The 16,198-nt window shown below is 50.3% G+C and overlaps 3 pseudogenes; 2 read left to right on the top strand and 1 right to left on the bottom strand.

Annotated features, from left to right (window-relative positions):
* Positions 1–2,120: 2,120 nt before the first annotated feature.
* On the bottom strand, positions 2,121–2,272 carry LOC115933863 (uncharacterized; annotated as a pseudogene).
* Positions 2,273–4,819: 2,547 nt separating this feature from the next.
* Positions 4,820–8,621, top strand: LOC115933755 (trithorax group protein osa-like; annotated as a pseudogene).
* A 1,499-nt stretch (positions 8,622–10,120) lies between these two features.
* Positions 10,121–12,073, top strand: LOC115933708 (cell division cycle protein 27 homolog; annotated as a pseudogene).
* Positions 12,074–16,198: the final 4,125 nt, after the last annotated feature.

Below are 16,198 nucleotides of genomic sequence, written 5' to 3' on the forward strand. Positions count from 1 at the left end.
ACAGCTCTCATACAGACTATTGAATATTTGATGTTCTTCAACAATTTCATTAATCTTCAGTTTTTTTCCTCTTTGAAGTGAAAGTCTGCTATGACTTTCAAGTTTCTTTTGAAATAATTATAGATTCACAGGAAGTTGCAAAAGGTACAGGGATGTCTTAGGTACTATTCACTAATTCCAGTGGTGACATCTCACATAGCCATAGAGCATTATCAAAACCTGGAAACTGACATAGGTACAATTCAGAAAGCTTACTCAGATTGCAACTGTTTTGCATGCATTCATTTTTGTACGTGTGTATGTGTGTGCATGTGTTCTGTTCATTTTTATGTGGTGTAGATCTCTGTAACTACCACTTCAACAGTCAAGATGCAGAACTGTTGCCTCACCACCAGGCTCCAACTTGGGATCTTTGCTGACACTCTGACATGCTTTCCTCTACCCCTTCCCCTTGGCAACTCCATAGTCTGTTCTCCATCTTTACAATTTATTTCAATAATTTATATAAATGTAATTGTACAAAATCGTATTTTTAAAGGGAAAAAACAAGCCACAGATAGTTTTGTTAGCACTGTAAAATAGTCTTTAACATTCATCTGTTTTATGTTCTATTTGTCTCAAAAAATGTGCTTTATTCTTTCCCATACTTTCTGATATCAGGATAGGAAATCAATACCAAACAAAACAATTCCATTCATTTTTTTCCACAGCTTGGTTTTCACTGTTGTTGCCTAACATTTATTGTTGCATTTACTCTTTCTCTCTGTTTTCCATCACATAAAAGTAACTTTGTGTTCTTTATCTCTTCTAAGAAAACTTGGTAATGAGCCTTTAATGTGACGCCTGGAGCACCCTTGTTTTGATTTTCTGTTATGGGTGTTCTTTTGTGTGATCGTTCTCATGGAGAGTCCTTGTGAAGCTGGGCTTTTCCAGTGGTTTGTCAAAATGGAAATAGATATTTAACAAACCAAACACAAAATGACCTTGTTCCAGGAATGCATCATTTCTGAGAAAACACTACCTTTTCCAACTAGATATTGTGAATATTACTCATATTATCTTTTACTCCCTTTTATTAAAACCGTACTTTTTTACACTTTTGTGTAACTCGGGTAATGAAATGTGAAACTAAGTGATTGCCTACCAATTACAATTGATGTTAACGATGCTACTGGGAGGCCACCCCTACAGTGGCTGCGCCAAGTCTAGGGACATGCTAGCTTTGCTAAGTTACATGAGATTGCCTACGTACTAAATGGAGGTGGGGGATGGGTCCAAGAACACAGCGGTGCTGCCCTGCCCCGACATGGAAACTCCAGATGGGGCCCCAGGCACCGTGCGGCCCAGAGCTGGAGGTGGGCGCACGATGGTGGACAACACCACAGCATCCAGCGGATCACCACCAGGGGCAAGCGAGCCACGGGACCACGGCCACGAGCACTGCCAGACAGGCCGTGTGGCAGGCTTCCGGCCCCGGACACACCATGACGTGCCAGGCAGGTGGGGGGCGGGCAGGGGGTGGGCGGGCGAGAAGGACGGTGCCTCAGAGGAGTGTTGGGGAGGAGGGGCACTGGAGCTGTGGTCAGCCAGTCGCTGGGCCACCTCCAGGGGTGGACGGCGAACCGCGGCGACCGGGACATGCTCCCCCACCCTCTCCCCGGTGGACCCTTCCTATTTGCCTTCCTCCCAACCCCCAACAAGCCCCCACCACCGACGACGTGAGACGACGACGGCATGGGACTTTCCACCCCGCCAGGGCCAATGAACCCCACAACATGAGCTTCATGAGGTATGAGGGAGCCCCCAAGGGAGGAACCCAGACCATGATGGTGGCCACAGGAACTCGGCCGCAGCCGGCTATCTTCCCTTTCTGTTTTCACGGGTGGCGGTGCTGCCCTCTCTCTCTTCCTCACAGCCGGGAACCCCCCTTCCCCATGCCACCCAATGCGTGACTACACAGGGCCTGAGGGGGGAGGGGGAAGGGGCGGGCACAGTGGGAGAGGAGGGCGGATGTCACCGGTCTGCACTTGGGGGGACAGAGGGCCCCGTGGGCCCTGCCACGGAACAGCCGTGCAGCCCGAGGAGCCCAGAGGCAACCCTGGGGGATTTTGATTGGCAAGTGATGCTCAGACAGGCATAGCCCCGGGAGGAACCCAGGCTGCAAGTGCATTCGAAGTGTCGATGATCAATGTGTCCTGCAGTTCACATTAATTCTCCCAGCTAGCTGCTTTCTTCATTGACGCAGAAGCTGAGTGATCCACCACTAAAAGTCATACAAGGTTGATTTGGCGAGGGCACTCCCAACAACGGGAGGCACTCCTGGCACAGCACATCCCCCAGAGGGGCTACCTCAGGCTGGCCAGTCAGACAGCAAAGGGACCAGACTCCAGAGAGGGGTTGGAAGGTTTCACAACACAGGGAGGTGGTGCCGACCACAGGGGGGGGCAAACGCTGACACCACCCCATGGGAGCCCAGGGGTTCCCGCCCCCACAGCACAGGGTACAGGCCACAGGCGCAGCATGCGCGACAGCATGATGGCCGCTGCGTAAAGCCCCCACCGGCATCAGCGGCGACACGCAAGTGTGGCGTGGCCCCGGCTGGCCAGGGGGATGGAGTCGGCAGGGGAGGCGAGAGAGGGGCGGGCCCCTCCTGAATGAGCTCCACTGTGGGCCCACTGCACCTGGCCCACAGGCAGACCGGCGACCCCCCAAGGGGTCCTTAAACCTCCGCACCAGAATGCGCTAGGTACCTGGATGGCGGGGGCGGATGAGGGGGTTGGGACCGGCGTCTGGCCCCCTACCCTCGAGACCCCCTAGCAGGAAGACTAGGGAGAGCAAGCGGGCCGGGCCAGGCCAGTGGCATGGTTTGGCAGAGGTGACGATGGTGGCAGCGGCAGCGATGGGAACCTGGCCAGCCCCAAAGGGAGTGGGCGGGATGGGGCTGGGACAGTGGGACAGGGCACGATGACGGCCCCAGTGGGGAGGGCACCGAGACACCCACCCCACAGCGACACCGAGAACCAGCCCCGCGCCCACCGACACACATGGGGGCCACAGCAGGGGACCGCTCCCCACTGCTCACCAGGCGGCGAGCCATCCAGCCTGCCCCACCACACGCACACACAGTTTCATCCCCACACGCATGTCTCTCTCTACCCCCTCTCTCCCTCCCGAGTTCTCTGGCTCTCGGGGCAGGTGGTGCCATGCAACAAACAAAGGGCACGACCCCGCCCATGCATGCACCACAGAGGAACACGGTCAGCCAAGGAGGAAGGACATGGCGGCGTCTCTGTGGCTTCACTCTTCTCTGTTAATGATCCCTCCACAGGTTCACCTACCGAAACTTTGTTACGACTTTTACTTCCTCTAGATAGACAAGTTCGACTGTCTTCTCAGCGTTCCGCCAGGGCAGTGGGCTGACCCAGCGGGGCTGATCCGAGGGCCTCACTAAACCATCCAATCAGGAGTAGCGACCTGCAGTGTGTACAAAGGGCAGGGACTTCACGCAAGCTTATGACCAGCACTTACTGGGAATTCCTCATTCATGGGGAAAAATTGCAAACCCCGATCACCATTGCCAATGAGGTTCAACAGGTTACCCACATCTGCCACATAGGGTAGGCACATGCTGAGCCAGTCAGTGTAGCGCGCGTGCTGCCCTGGACATTTAAGGGCATCACAGACCTGTTATTGCTCAATCTCAGGTGGTTGAACACCACTTGTCCCTCTAAGAAGTTGGGGGATACCGACCGCTCGGGGGTTGCATAACTGGTTGGCATGCCAGAGTCTCGTTCGTTATTGGAATTAACCAGACAAATCACTCCAGCAACTAAGGCCATGCACCACCACCCGTGGAATCGAGAAAGAGCTATCAATCTGTCAATCCTGTCTGTGTCCAGGCCGGGTGAGTTTTCCCATGTTGAGTCAAATTAAGCTGCAGGCTCCACTCCTGGTGGTGCCCTTCTGTCAATTCCTTTAAGTTTCAGCTTTGCAACCATACTCCCCTCGGAACCCAAAAACCCAAAGACTGGTGTCTTGGAAGCTGCCCAGCGGGTCATGGGAATAACGCCGCCACATCGCCAGTCGGCATCGTTTATGGTCGGAATTACAACGGTATCTGATCATCTTCGAACCTCCGACTTTCGTTCTTGACTAATGAAAACATTCTTGGCAAATGCTTTCGCTCTGGTCTAAACTGTGCCAGTCCAAGAATTTCACCTCTAGCGGTGCAATATGAATGCCCCCAGCCATCCCTCTTAATCACGGCCTCAGTTCTGAAAACCAACAAAATAGAACTGTGGTCCTATTCCATTATTCCAAGCTGCAGTATCCAGGTGGCTTGGACCTGCTTTGAACACTCTAATTTTTTCAAAGTAAATGCTTCGGGCCGCAGGACACTCAGCTAAGAGCATCCAGGGGGCACCTAGAGGCAAGAAGCAGGGACGGGCCGTGGCTCTCTAGCCCACCTGCTCCCAAGATTCAACTAAGAGCTTTTTAACTGCAACAACTTTAGTATACGCTATTGGAGCTGGAATTACCACGGCTGCTGGCACCAGACTTGCCCTCCAATGGATCCCCATTAAAAGATTTAAAGTGCACTCATTCCAATTACAGGGCCTAGAAAGAGTCCTGTATTGTTATTTTTCGTCACTACCTCCCCGTGTCAGGAGTGGGTAATTTGAGTGTCTGCTGCCTTCCTTGAATGTGGTAGCCATTTCTCAGGCTCCTTCTCCAGAATTGAACCCTGATTCCCTGTCACCCGTGGTCACCATGGTAGGCACAGCGACTACCATAGAAAGTTGATAGGGCAGACGTTCCAATGGGTCATCGCTGCCACGGGGGGCGTCCAATTGGCCCGAGGTTATCCAGAGGCCCCAAAGCTGGCGGCACCCGACCCCCCGGCCGGGGCTGGAGAGGGGCTGACTGGGTTGGTTTTGATCTGATAAATGCACGCATCTTCCCCGTGAAGGGGGTCAGTGCCCTTCGGCATGTAATAGCTCTAGAATTACCACAGTTTTCCAAGTAGGAGAGGAGCCAGCGACCAAAAGAACCGTAACTGATTTAATGAGCCATTCGCAGTTTTACTGTACCGGCCCTGCGTACTTAGACATGTATGGCTTAATCTTTGAGACAAGCATATGGTTCTGATAGGATCAACCAGGTAGGTAGAAAGCGGCCTCCGGGACTCGCGAGGATGAGCCCGGTGTCCCACTTGCGAGATTGGGAGCGGCAGGGCGGGCGATGGGGCGTGGGGGAGGGAGGGAGCAGCTCGGGGTGGTGGGAGGGTGGTGGTGGGGCGGCGAACCGGACATCCCATCCACCCACAGGACACAACACCCCCCGACGGGCTCACCACTCCCGACCCTTCGTGCCCATGTGCGAGGAGGCCGACCGCCCGACCCCTGTGCAGCAGCCGCGAGGGACCAGCGGCCACTCATGTGCGGAGGGCGCGGGGTGGCCCCGACGTTCGGGCAGCGAAGGAGAGGCGGACCGCAGTGCCTGGGGTCTCACCGCCAGTGGCCTCCGAGCATGAAGGCGGCCCCGCGCGGCACCTGGAGCAGCCGAGTGGCCTTCGGCGGGCCTGCGGCTCCCCCACCGCCGCCACTGTCGCGGCCAGCCCCCTGAACCCTCTTCCCTGCACGCACTGCTCGCCGACCCCAAACCCTCCGGGTGCCCACCAGGCCCACTCGGGGTGCCGCCGACCTGGTCCCGAAGGCGCACGCCCGGGGACACGGACAATGGGCCAACCAGTGGCCAGCGGCAGCGCCCCACAAGGTAGAGCTGGGTTTGGTCCCAGAAGGGGCCACCACAGCCTAAGGCGGTGAGCCGCTCGGGGAGAGAGGATCCGCGGGCAGGGTGGGGGGCACAGACAGGCAAGGCCAGGGACCGCGAGGGCAAGGGCACCTGGGAGCCCGCAGAGGGGCGGCTCTGGGAGAAACCTCAGGCACGGCAGGGCCACCAGGAAAACACGGCCACGGGATCCCACCGCCACAGACACGAGGGAGGTCCCGCAGCGACCCGCCTAGGATGCCGGACGGCCCTCGGCACCCACCGAGACCCGCCTCATGAGCCCCGGGTCCCGCCATCAGGACCCCGAGGCGACCTCAGCCACAAACCCAATGCCAGGGCCACGTTGCTCGTTTCTCATCCATCCTCCAACCCGGTCAAGCTCCAGGAGACCAGCATGTCCCCCACTTGGGACGCTTCCCAGGGCCAGGCGGCCCAACCCCGTGCCACGCAAACGCGGTCGTCAGCACCGGTCGCTGCTCTGCAGGGGAGCGGGCAGAGAGCCGGCTCACAGCGGAACGGGTCACAAGCCGGACTGAACGCCAGGCACAACCACAGCTCACGCAGCCTCCCAACCGCTAGGACGCCGGCCCGGCCCCGTGGGATTCTCCCCCGAGAGAAGGGGGAGGCGCGGGCCACACAGTAGGCGACGAGCTTCCCTGGGTCCCCACCGCGGAGGCTGGCGGAACCCTTGCTCTCTCCCCCTCACCCCATCAAGGGGGAAGTGGAGGAGGGTCCTCTGCAAGCCAGTCGCCATGGCAGCGCTACCATAACGCAGAGAGAGGCGGCAGGCCGGGGGATCCGGTACCCCAAAGGCACACCTCTCAGATCGCTAGAGAAGGCTTTCTCACCGAGGGTAGGTCACACTCCCCATACGCCAGTCGCCCCTCGTCGGCCCGCAGAGGCGCTCAGGGACGCCTGGGGAAGGGAGAGGGCCTGCGGTACCAGGAAAAATCTGCGTGGGGCAACCTTGAGCCTTGGCGGTCTGGGCAGGGGGCCTGGCCGCTGCGCGTGCGCGCAATCCCCCAAGGGCCCCCCAGTCCACCAGCCTCCTTTCTCCCAGGCAAAGCACCTCCAAGTAAACCCACACACAACCTGTCGGAGGCAGAACGGTAGCCCCTCGGCGGCCGGCCGGCGCACGCGTCATCTGCCCCAGCCCACCGCAATAGCTCACACGGCCCGCGCGCAGCCGCCAGAGGGGAGCACCGTACCTGCGCTCGCCAGATCAGGCGGCACCCTTCCCCGCGTGGGAGGGGCGCCTCTCACTCAACCGCCTCGACCCCCACACCAACGAGCTCCCTCAGGACCCACTGGTGGACATCGCCGCGGTGACCGGAGGAGGGGGCGCTGGGGGTGGGAACCACACACCACCGCTGGACCTCCGGCACCTGAGGGATAAGCTGGGGGGTGAAGAGGAGGAGCCGGGCGTGGTAGGCCCACGCCTGTCATCCCCGCACTTTGGGAGGCGAGGGAAGGTGGATCCCTCGATCCAAGCCTTGGCAACATGGTGAAACCTCGTCTCTAAAAAAAATAAAAAAACTAACTGGTTTCATAAACTGGACTCAAAGTTAATAAATAGATAAGTAGGCCGGGAGCGGTGGCTTACGCCTGTAATCCCAGCACTTTGGGAGGCCGAGGCGGGCGGCTCACGATGGTCAGGAGATCGAGACCATCCTGGCTACCACAGTGAAACCCCGTCTCTACTCAAAATACCAAAAATTAGCCAGGCGCCGTGGCGGGTGCCAGTAGTCCCAGCTACTTGGGAGGCTGAGACAGGAGGATGGCGTGAACCCGGGAGGCAGAGCTTGCAGTGAGCCGACATCATGCCACTGCACTCCAGTCTGGGCAACAGAGTGCGACTCCGTCTAAAAAAATAATAATAATAAATAGATTAAAATTGAAAATTTATAAAAAACGTAGCTGGCGGGGCTCAAATGCTCATGCCTGTCATCCCAGCACTTTGGGAGGCCGAGGTGGGCAGATCACCTGAGGTGGCCAGTTCGAGACCCGCCTGACCCACATGGAGAAATGCCGTCTCTACTAACAATACAAAATCAGCCGGGTGTGGTGACATATGCCTGTAATCCCAGCTACTCAGGAGGCTGAGGCAGGAGAATCGTTTGAACACGGGAGGTGGAGCCATGATGGTGCCATTGCACTCCAGCATGGGCAACAACAGTGAAACTCCGTCCCCCCAGAAAAAAAAAAAAAAAAAATTAAGCTCTGTATTCTGTTATTTTTACTTCCTACCCAGAGAAGAATATAATACAACTGTTGTCTGTCTGCCTGCCTGCCTGCCTGCCTGCCTCTGACAGGGCCTCACTCTGTCTTTCTCCCAGACTGGAGTGCAGTGACACCATTATGGCTCACTCACTGCAGCCTCAACCTCCCCAGGGTTAGGCGATTCCTCAAGGGATCCTATGGCCTCAGCCTCCCAAAGTGTTGGGGTTACAGGCGTGAGACACCAGCACCCGACCTGAGTTAATACATCTGGTCTCACTACATCTTAACCACACACCCATGAAGAACTCAAGTCAAGAGAGTCTGTAAGAGGCTCTCAGCATTCTCTCCCGAAAGCAGTGAGGTGGATGGCGGCCGTGTGTCCCGAGCTCCTGTGGTTTTAGGTGGCCATGCATAGAGGGGAGATTTCCAATGTTTCCAGAGATGCACGAGCCACAGTCATTCGGGGCATCCGAGCGCGAGATGGGGTTTCTGACAGCAACTTAAGGGCCAGGAAGGACCAGAATCTGCCAAGGCCCGTGTCCCAGGGTGGGGCCGATGGAACCCAAGGTAGAGGGAGTCAGTGGTCCACACAGAGAGAGCTCCAGCCTTAGGACCCACTGTGCAGACCGAATCAGAATGAAGAGAGTCCTTTGTCCTATATGCCACATCCCTCCACTGAACTTGGGAGCGGATCTGTTTTCCAAATATGAGGTGACTCTCACTTTGCAATGGATCACAAGGGGCTGGGCTTTCCAGAGTCGGCAGGCTAAAGAAGTCATTCTGGCTCAGCCTCCCCCATCCCCTGGTAACTGGTGAGTTTATTTTTTATTTTTATTTTTATTATTATTATACTTTAAGTTTTAAGGTACATGTGCACAATGTGCAGGTTAGTTACATATGTATACATGTGCCATGCTGGTGTGCTGCACCCACTAACTCGTCATCTAGCATTAGGTATATCTCCTAATGCTATCCCTCCCACCTTCACCCACCCCACAACAGTCCCCAGAGTGTGATGTTCCCCTTCCTGTGTCCGTGTGTTCTCATTGTTCAATTCCCACCTATGAGTGAGAATATGCGATGTTTGGTTTTTTATTCTTGCGATAGTTTACTGAGAATGATGATTTCCAATTTCATCCATGTCCCTACAAAGTACATGAACTCATCATTTTTTATGGCTGCATAGTATTCCATAGTGTATATGTGCCACAGTTTCTTAATCCAGTCTATCATTGTTGGATATTTGGGTTGGTTCCAAGTCTTTGCTATTGTGAATAGTGCTGCAATAAGTCTTTATATGTGTGCATAAGTCTTTATAGCAGCACGATTTATAGTCATTTGGGTATATACCCAGTAATGGGATGGCTGGGTCAAATCATATTTCTAGTTCTAGATTCCTTTGCCATCCCCATCAAGCTACCAATGACTTTCTTCACAGAATTGGAAAAAACTACTTTAAAGTTCATATGGAACCAAAAAAGAGCCCGCATCACCAAGTCAATCCTAAGCCAAAAGAACAAAGCTGGAGGCATCACACTACCTGACTTCAAACTATACTACAAGGCTACAGTAACCAAAACAGCATGGTACTGGTACCAAAACAGAGATGTAGATCAATGGAACAGAACACAGCCCTCAGAAATAATGCTGCATATCTACAGCTATCTGATCTTTGACAAACCTGAGAAAAACAAGCAATGGGGAAAGGATTCCCTATTTAATAAATGGTGTTGGGAAAACTGGCTAGAAATATGTAGAAAGCCGAAACTGGATCCCTTCCTTACACCTTATACAAAAATCAATTCAAGATGGATTAAAGACCTAAATGTTAGACCTAAAACCATAAAAACACTAGAAGAAAACCTAGGCTTTACCATTCAGGACATAGGCATGGGCAAGGACTTCATGTCTAAAACACCAAAAGCAATGGCGACAAAAGCCAAAATTGACAAATGGGATCTAATTAAACTAAAGAGCTTCTGCACAACAAAAGAAACTACCATCAGAGTGAACAGGCAACCTACAAAACTCGTGAGTTTAAATGAGCTGAGGCTGGCAAGGCCAGAGCCGCTATGGGGGGGAGGGGGGTGGGTGGGGTGGTGGGGGGTGCCTGAGGCACTGCAGAAAGTGGGTCTGAGCCTCGAGGATGACGGTGCTGCAGGAACCCGTCCAGGCTGCTATATGGCAAGCACTAAACCACTATGCTTACCGAGATGGGGTTTTCCTCGCAGAACGCCTTTATGCAGAAGTACACTCAGAAGAAGCCTTGTTTTTACAGGCGACCTGTTCTTACCGACCAGGAAAGGCCTATAAAGCATATAGACTCTTGAAAGGACACAGTTGTCCTACACCGCAATGCAAATACCTGCTTGCAAAATGTTGCGTTGATCTTAGCAAGCTTGCAGAAGGGGAACAAATCTTATCTGGTGGAGTGTTTCATAAGCAGAAAAGCCATGATGATATTGTTACTGAGTTTGGTGATTGAGCTTGCTTTCCCCTTCCATTGTTGGGACATGTATATTGCAAGACAGATTGGCTTGCCAAAGGATCAGAATGTTACCAAAAGAGCCTTAGTTTAAATCCTTTCCTCTGGTATCCCTTCGAATCATTATGTGAAATAGGTGAAAAGCCGGATCCTGACCAAACATTTAAATTCACATCTTCACAGAACTTTAGCAACTGTCTGCCCAACTCTTGCACAGCACAGGTACCTAATCACAGTTTATGTCACAGACAGCCTGAGACCGTTCTTACGGAAACACCCCAGAACGCAACTGAATTAAACAGATTGAATTTAGAATCTTCCAATTCAAAGTACTCCTTGAACACAGATTCCCCAGTGTCTTCTATTGATTCAGCTGTAATTTCACCTGATACTCTCCCACTGGGAACAGGAACTTCCATATTTTCTAAACAAGTTCAAAATAAACCAAAAACTGGTTGAAATTTATTAGGAGGACCAGCAGATCTTAGTCCATTAACCCCAAGTTTTGGGATTTTGCCATTAGAAACCCCAAGTCCTGGAGATGGATCCTATTTACAAAACTACACTAATACACCTTCTGAAATTGATGTGCCATCCACCGGATCCCCTTCAAAAAAGTCTGTTGCCAGAATCGGCCAAACTGGAGCAAAGTCTGTCTTCTCACAGAGTGGAAATAGCTGAGAGGTAACTCCAATTCTTGTATAAACACAAAGTTCTGGTCCATAAATAAGTTCAACACCTCAGGTATTGAGCCCCACTATGGCATCTCCCCCAAATGTGCTGCATTGAAGAAGTTCACGACTCTTTACTAGTGACAGTTCCACAACCAAGGAGAATAGGAAGAAATTAAAAATGAAGTTTCCACCTAAAATCCCAAACAGAAAAACAAAAAGTAAAACTAATAAAGGAGGAATAACTCAACCTAACGTAAATGATAGCCTGGAAATTACAAAATTGGACTCTTTCATCATTTCAGAAGGGAAAATATCCACAATCACACCTCAGATTCAGGCTTTTAATCTACAAAAAACAACAGCAGAAGGCTTGATGAGCCTTTTTCGTGAAAGGGGGAAAGGTTATTTAGCTTTGTGTTCATACCACTGCAAAGAAGCTATAAATATTTTGAGCCATTTACCTTCTCACCACTACAATACTGGTTGGGTACTGTGCCAAATTGGAAGGGTCTATTTTGAACTTTCAGAGTCCATGCAAGCTGAAAGAATATTCTCAGAGGTTAGAAGGATTGAGAATCATAGAGTCGAAGTCATGGAAATCTACTCTACAACACTCTGGCATCTTCAAAAAGATGTTGCTCTTTCAGTTCTGTCAAAAGACTTAACAGACATGGATAAAAATTTCCCAGAGGCCTGGTGTGCTGCAGGGAACTGTTTCAGTCTGCAATGGGAACATGATATTGCAATTACATTCTTCCAGAGAGCTATCCAAGTGGATCCAAATTATGCTTATGCCTACACTGTATTAGGGCGAGAGTTTGTCTTAACTGAAGAATTGGACAAAGCATTAGCTAGTTTTTGAAATGCTGTCAGAGTCAATCCTAGACATTATAATGCATGGTAAGTGGCAAAGATATGTAAAGACAAAGTCTTGTTGATGGTGCTGGTAGTCACTAATTTTTCTTGTTAGATAGCTCTTTATTTTCATGAATTTGATTACTAATACTTAGGGATGGTACATACTGGTCAATAACTTCAAACTAACATGTTTTCTTATGAAATGTGTGTCTTTAACAAACTCTTAAGTTAACTAATGATAATAGAATACCAGATCCTTATACTCAAGAGTTTCAGTCTTCTACCAAACTTTTGCAGATGCTCTAGTTGTGTTTTGTTTGTTTGTTTGCTTGTTTAGTTTTGTTACTTCATTTGTTACTTTTTCTTTGAACACAGAAATGGTGATTGGGACAAAAAGTGCTTGGGAAATTGGAAAGGAATAGCATAATTCACTTATTGGATAATAGAAAAAAACACTGAAAAAATTCACTAGTTGCTGCTTTTTGACAGTGTTCTAGTTTATTGAGTTACTATTAAGAAGTTAGTGTACCCTTTTACTTAGCAGTATCTCTGTTTTACTTTTTTGTACTTGTGTATAAGTAGACACATAGGAAATTACTACCCAGGTCACATTGTTATCAACTGAATAACATATGAAAATGTTTGGTCCTACTTCTGCCTCCACACCATACTTACTGTTGACATGTATTGTATTTTTCTGGACTGACTTAAAAGTTTAAATATCAAGAGAAGGCCAGGCACGGTGGCTCATGCCTGTCATCCCAGCTCTTTGGGAGGCTGAGGCGGGCGGGTCACAAGGTCAAGAGATCGAGACCATCCTGGCCAACATGGTGAAACCCCATCTCTATTAAAAGTATAAAAAGTAGCTGGGCATGGTGGCGGGTGCCTGTAGTCCCAGCTACTCAGGAGACTGAGGCAGGAGAATTGCTTGAACCTGGGAAGTGGAGGTTGCAGTGAGCCAAGACTACGCCATTGCACTCCAGCCTGGGTGACAGAGCAAGACGCTGTCTCAAGAAAAAATAAAATAAAATAAATAAATAAATAAATAAATATCAAGAGAAACTATAATTCTGAAGTCATAACTCTGTGGAAGCTTTTTTGTCAGATACGGTTATCTTTGAGGTTAATTGCTATAGCAGCTGAGTTTTAACCCTTGATTTCCTTCTAAATCTGAAGCATTATATTACTAAAACATTTTTTGATTTGTGAATATGTTGTTCAATGGATTATATCTCATTTTGCAGTAGTAGTTGCAGTGCCTGAAAGATTGCCAAAAAAATAGTGCTAGCTTCTGCTGACAAATGTAACAATCAACTTACCAATACTGCCTTCTCTTCCGATAGCTATGTTATCCGTAATATTTTAAGAACTCAGTTCTTCATAAGACTTGTGTTGTTTTTGATTTTTTCCCAAGTCTGGTTGATCCTTGTGTTGTTCTTTTTCAAATGTGTATTGTCTGTTCAGCTATTCTGCAGGAGTCACATTCTTAAAAACCTTAACCATATCAAAAATTGTGTTTAAAGGAGGATTATTCAGATTAGCAAGCTTTTACTAGGAGGAGTTTAAATGCTGATGTATTTCGGTAACTCTAAATACTGAGCAACTTTATTCTAACTACAGAATAGATAGCCTTTCTTTGTTTTCACTTTCACTATCATTAGCACCGTGTTTAATACCTTTTCTTCATCTATAACACAATTATAACGATATACAAAGCCACTCAAATAAAGCTGATATATTGTGCTTTAAAAAAAAAAAAAAGAAGTCATTATGTGGCACACAATGAGGTGTGACTCGAATCTAGAATCTCCAGTGCAAACCAATGAAACAGGGTCAAACCCCGTGTCTACTAAAAATATAAAAATGAGCCAGGCTTGGTGGCGCTGAGGCAGGAGAATCGCTCGAACCCAGGAGGTAGAGGTTGCAGTGAGCTGATATCATGCCACTGCACTCCAGCCGGGGCGAGGGACAGAGCAAGACTCCATCTCAGAAACAAACAAACACACAAAGCCAATAAAGATGTTAAGGTGTTTAACTCAACGTGTCAGGCTCAGGTCTCTTGACAGGATACATCCAGCACCCGGGGAAACGTAGAGGGGTGGGGTGGAATCTATTTTGTGGCCTCAAGGATGGGTTTGAAAGATAGTCCCGCAAATGTGACGGCCTAAGGAAGCCCCTCCGCCCAAGAAGCGATATTCATTTGTATCCTGTACCCACCCACGAGGGAGAATCAGGCTCTTTACAGACCCCCAACCCCCACCCCACCCCACCCCCCTGCCTCGTGAAATGAGCTTTCGCTCCGTCAGGCTCTATTCACGCCGTGTGGTTTTGTAACCTCCAGCGTGTGTGCGTGGGTTGCGGGGTGGGGTGGGGGCGGCTGTGGACAGAGAAGGGGATAAAGCGGCGGTGTCCTGCGGGTGTCTGGGACGTGGGACGTGAGTGGGGTGGCCAGAGCCTAGGGAACTCGTCGCCTCTCAAGACGTCTCCCCTCCTGGTCCCCTCTCTGACCTACGCTCCACATCTTCACAGTTCACTGGGGACCTTGTGGGTGGAAGTCACCATCCCTTTGGACTTTAGCCGAGGAAGGCCGGGCTCCCAAGAGTGTCCCCGGAGTTGGGGCCTTGGGCAGGCTCACAAGGATGCTGACGGTGATGGTCACAGTGATGTAAGTTGGAGGCCTCTGGCCAATGCAGAGGTATCCATTTGATCTCGATGGGACAAGTCAGCTTTGCGGAGTCCCGCGCGTCCTTCCAGAGACTCATCCAGCGCTAGCAAGCATGGTCTGGAGGATCCCAGCTCCCAGCAGAGGCACTTTTTTTCACACAGAATACTGGGCAGAAAAGTTCTCAGCAGGTTTAGACCTCCTAGTCAAAAAGCCAAAGCCACTTCTGGGATTTTTTTTCAAAGAGCCAGTGGTTCCACAATGGGCCGTGGGTAGTTGTGGAAATGGAGAGACGTGTTTGCAGATACATATTTGAGACAGAACAGACAGGGCTTGGTCACAGGTCATGAAGGACACGAGCAGATGCACATTGAGAAAACCCTCCCAGCATCCTAGGTGAACAGAGGTATGATTTTTTGAGACAGTCGAGGGAGATGCAACCCCAGATTTTAGGGTTGGATCTTTATTAATATGTAGTATCTATGAGGTATCCAAGTCCAGAAATTGACTCACCAGTTCTGTACAGTGTTCTGTAGGGAGATCAAATCTGGGATGTCTAAAGTTAAGAATTCAGGCTGTGGTAATGGACTAGATTAGATGCACTTGAACTTATTTTGCAAAGAAAGAGAGGGTGGGAGACAGCGAGAGCCAGAGAGAGAGCGAGAGAGAGAGACAGAGACAGAGACACAAAGATACACAAAGAGAGAAAGACAGAAAGAGAGAAACAGACAGACAGATAAAGACACAGAGAAAGAGAGAGATGGGCAGAGACGGAGAGAAACAGAAAGAGAGAGAGACAGACAGAGAGAGACAGACAGGCAGACAGACAGGCAGAGAAAGAGAGTAAGACAGATGGCAGACACACAGAGAGAGAGACAGAGACAGATGGAGAGACAGAGAGAAAGAAAGAGAGAGACAGACAGAGGGAAAGAGACAGAGAGAGAAAGAGACAGACAGAGGGAGAGAGAGAACCAGACAGAAAGAGAGAGAGACAGACAGAGACAGAGAGAGAGAGAAACAGACAAGGAGAGAGAGAGAGACAGACAGGCAGAGAAAGACAGTAAGACAGAAGACAGACAAAGAGAGAGAGAGACAGGCAGAGAGAGAGAGAGACAGAGAGACAGAGACAGAGAAACATACAGGCAAAGAGAGAGAGAGAAAAAACAGACAGGGAGAGAGAGACAGACAGGGAGAGAGAGAGAGAGAGAGGCCGACAGACAGACAGACAGGCAGAGAAAGAGAATAAGACAGAAGACAGACACAGTGAGAGAGACAGAGAGAGACAGAGACTGCGAGACAGAGAAAGAAAGAGAGATACAGACAGACAAAGAGACAGACAGAGAAAGGCAGAGACGAACAGAGAGAAGCAAAGAGAGAGAGACAGAGAGAGAAAGAGAGAGACAGGCAGGCAGAGAAAGAAAGACAGAAGACAGACACAGTGAGAGAGACAGGCAGAGAGAGAGAAAGACAGAGAGAAAGAAAGAGACAGACAGAGAGAAAGTCAGAGAT

This window comes from Gorilla gorilla, chromosome 11 (genome assembly GCF_029281585.2).
Source record: "Gorilla gorilla gorilla isolate KB3781 chromosome 11, NHGRI_mGorGor1-v2.1_pri, whole genome shotgun sequence".
Classification (NCBI taxonomy): domain Eukaryota; kingdom Metazoa; phylum Chordata; class Mammalia; order Primates; family Hominidae; genus Gorilla; species Gorilla gorilla.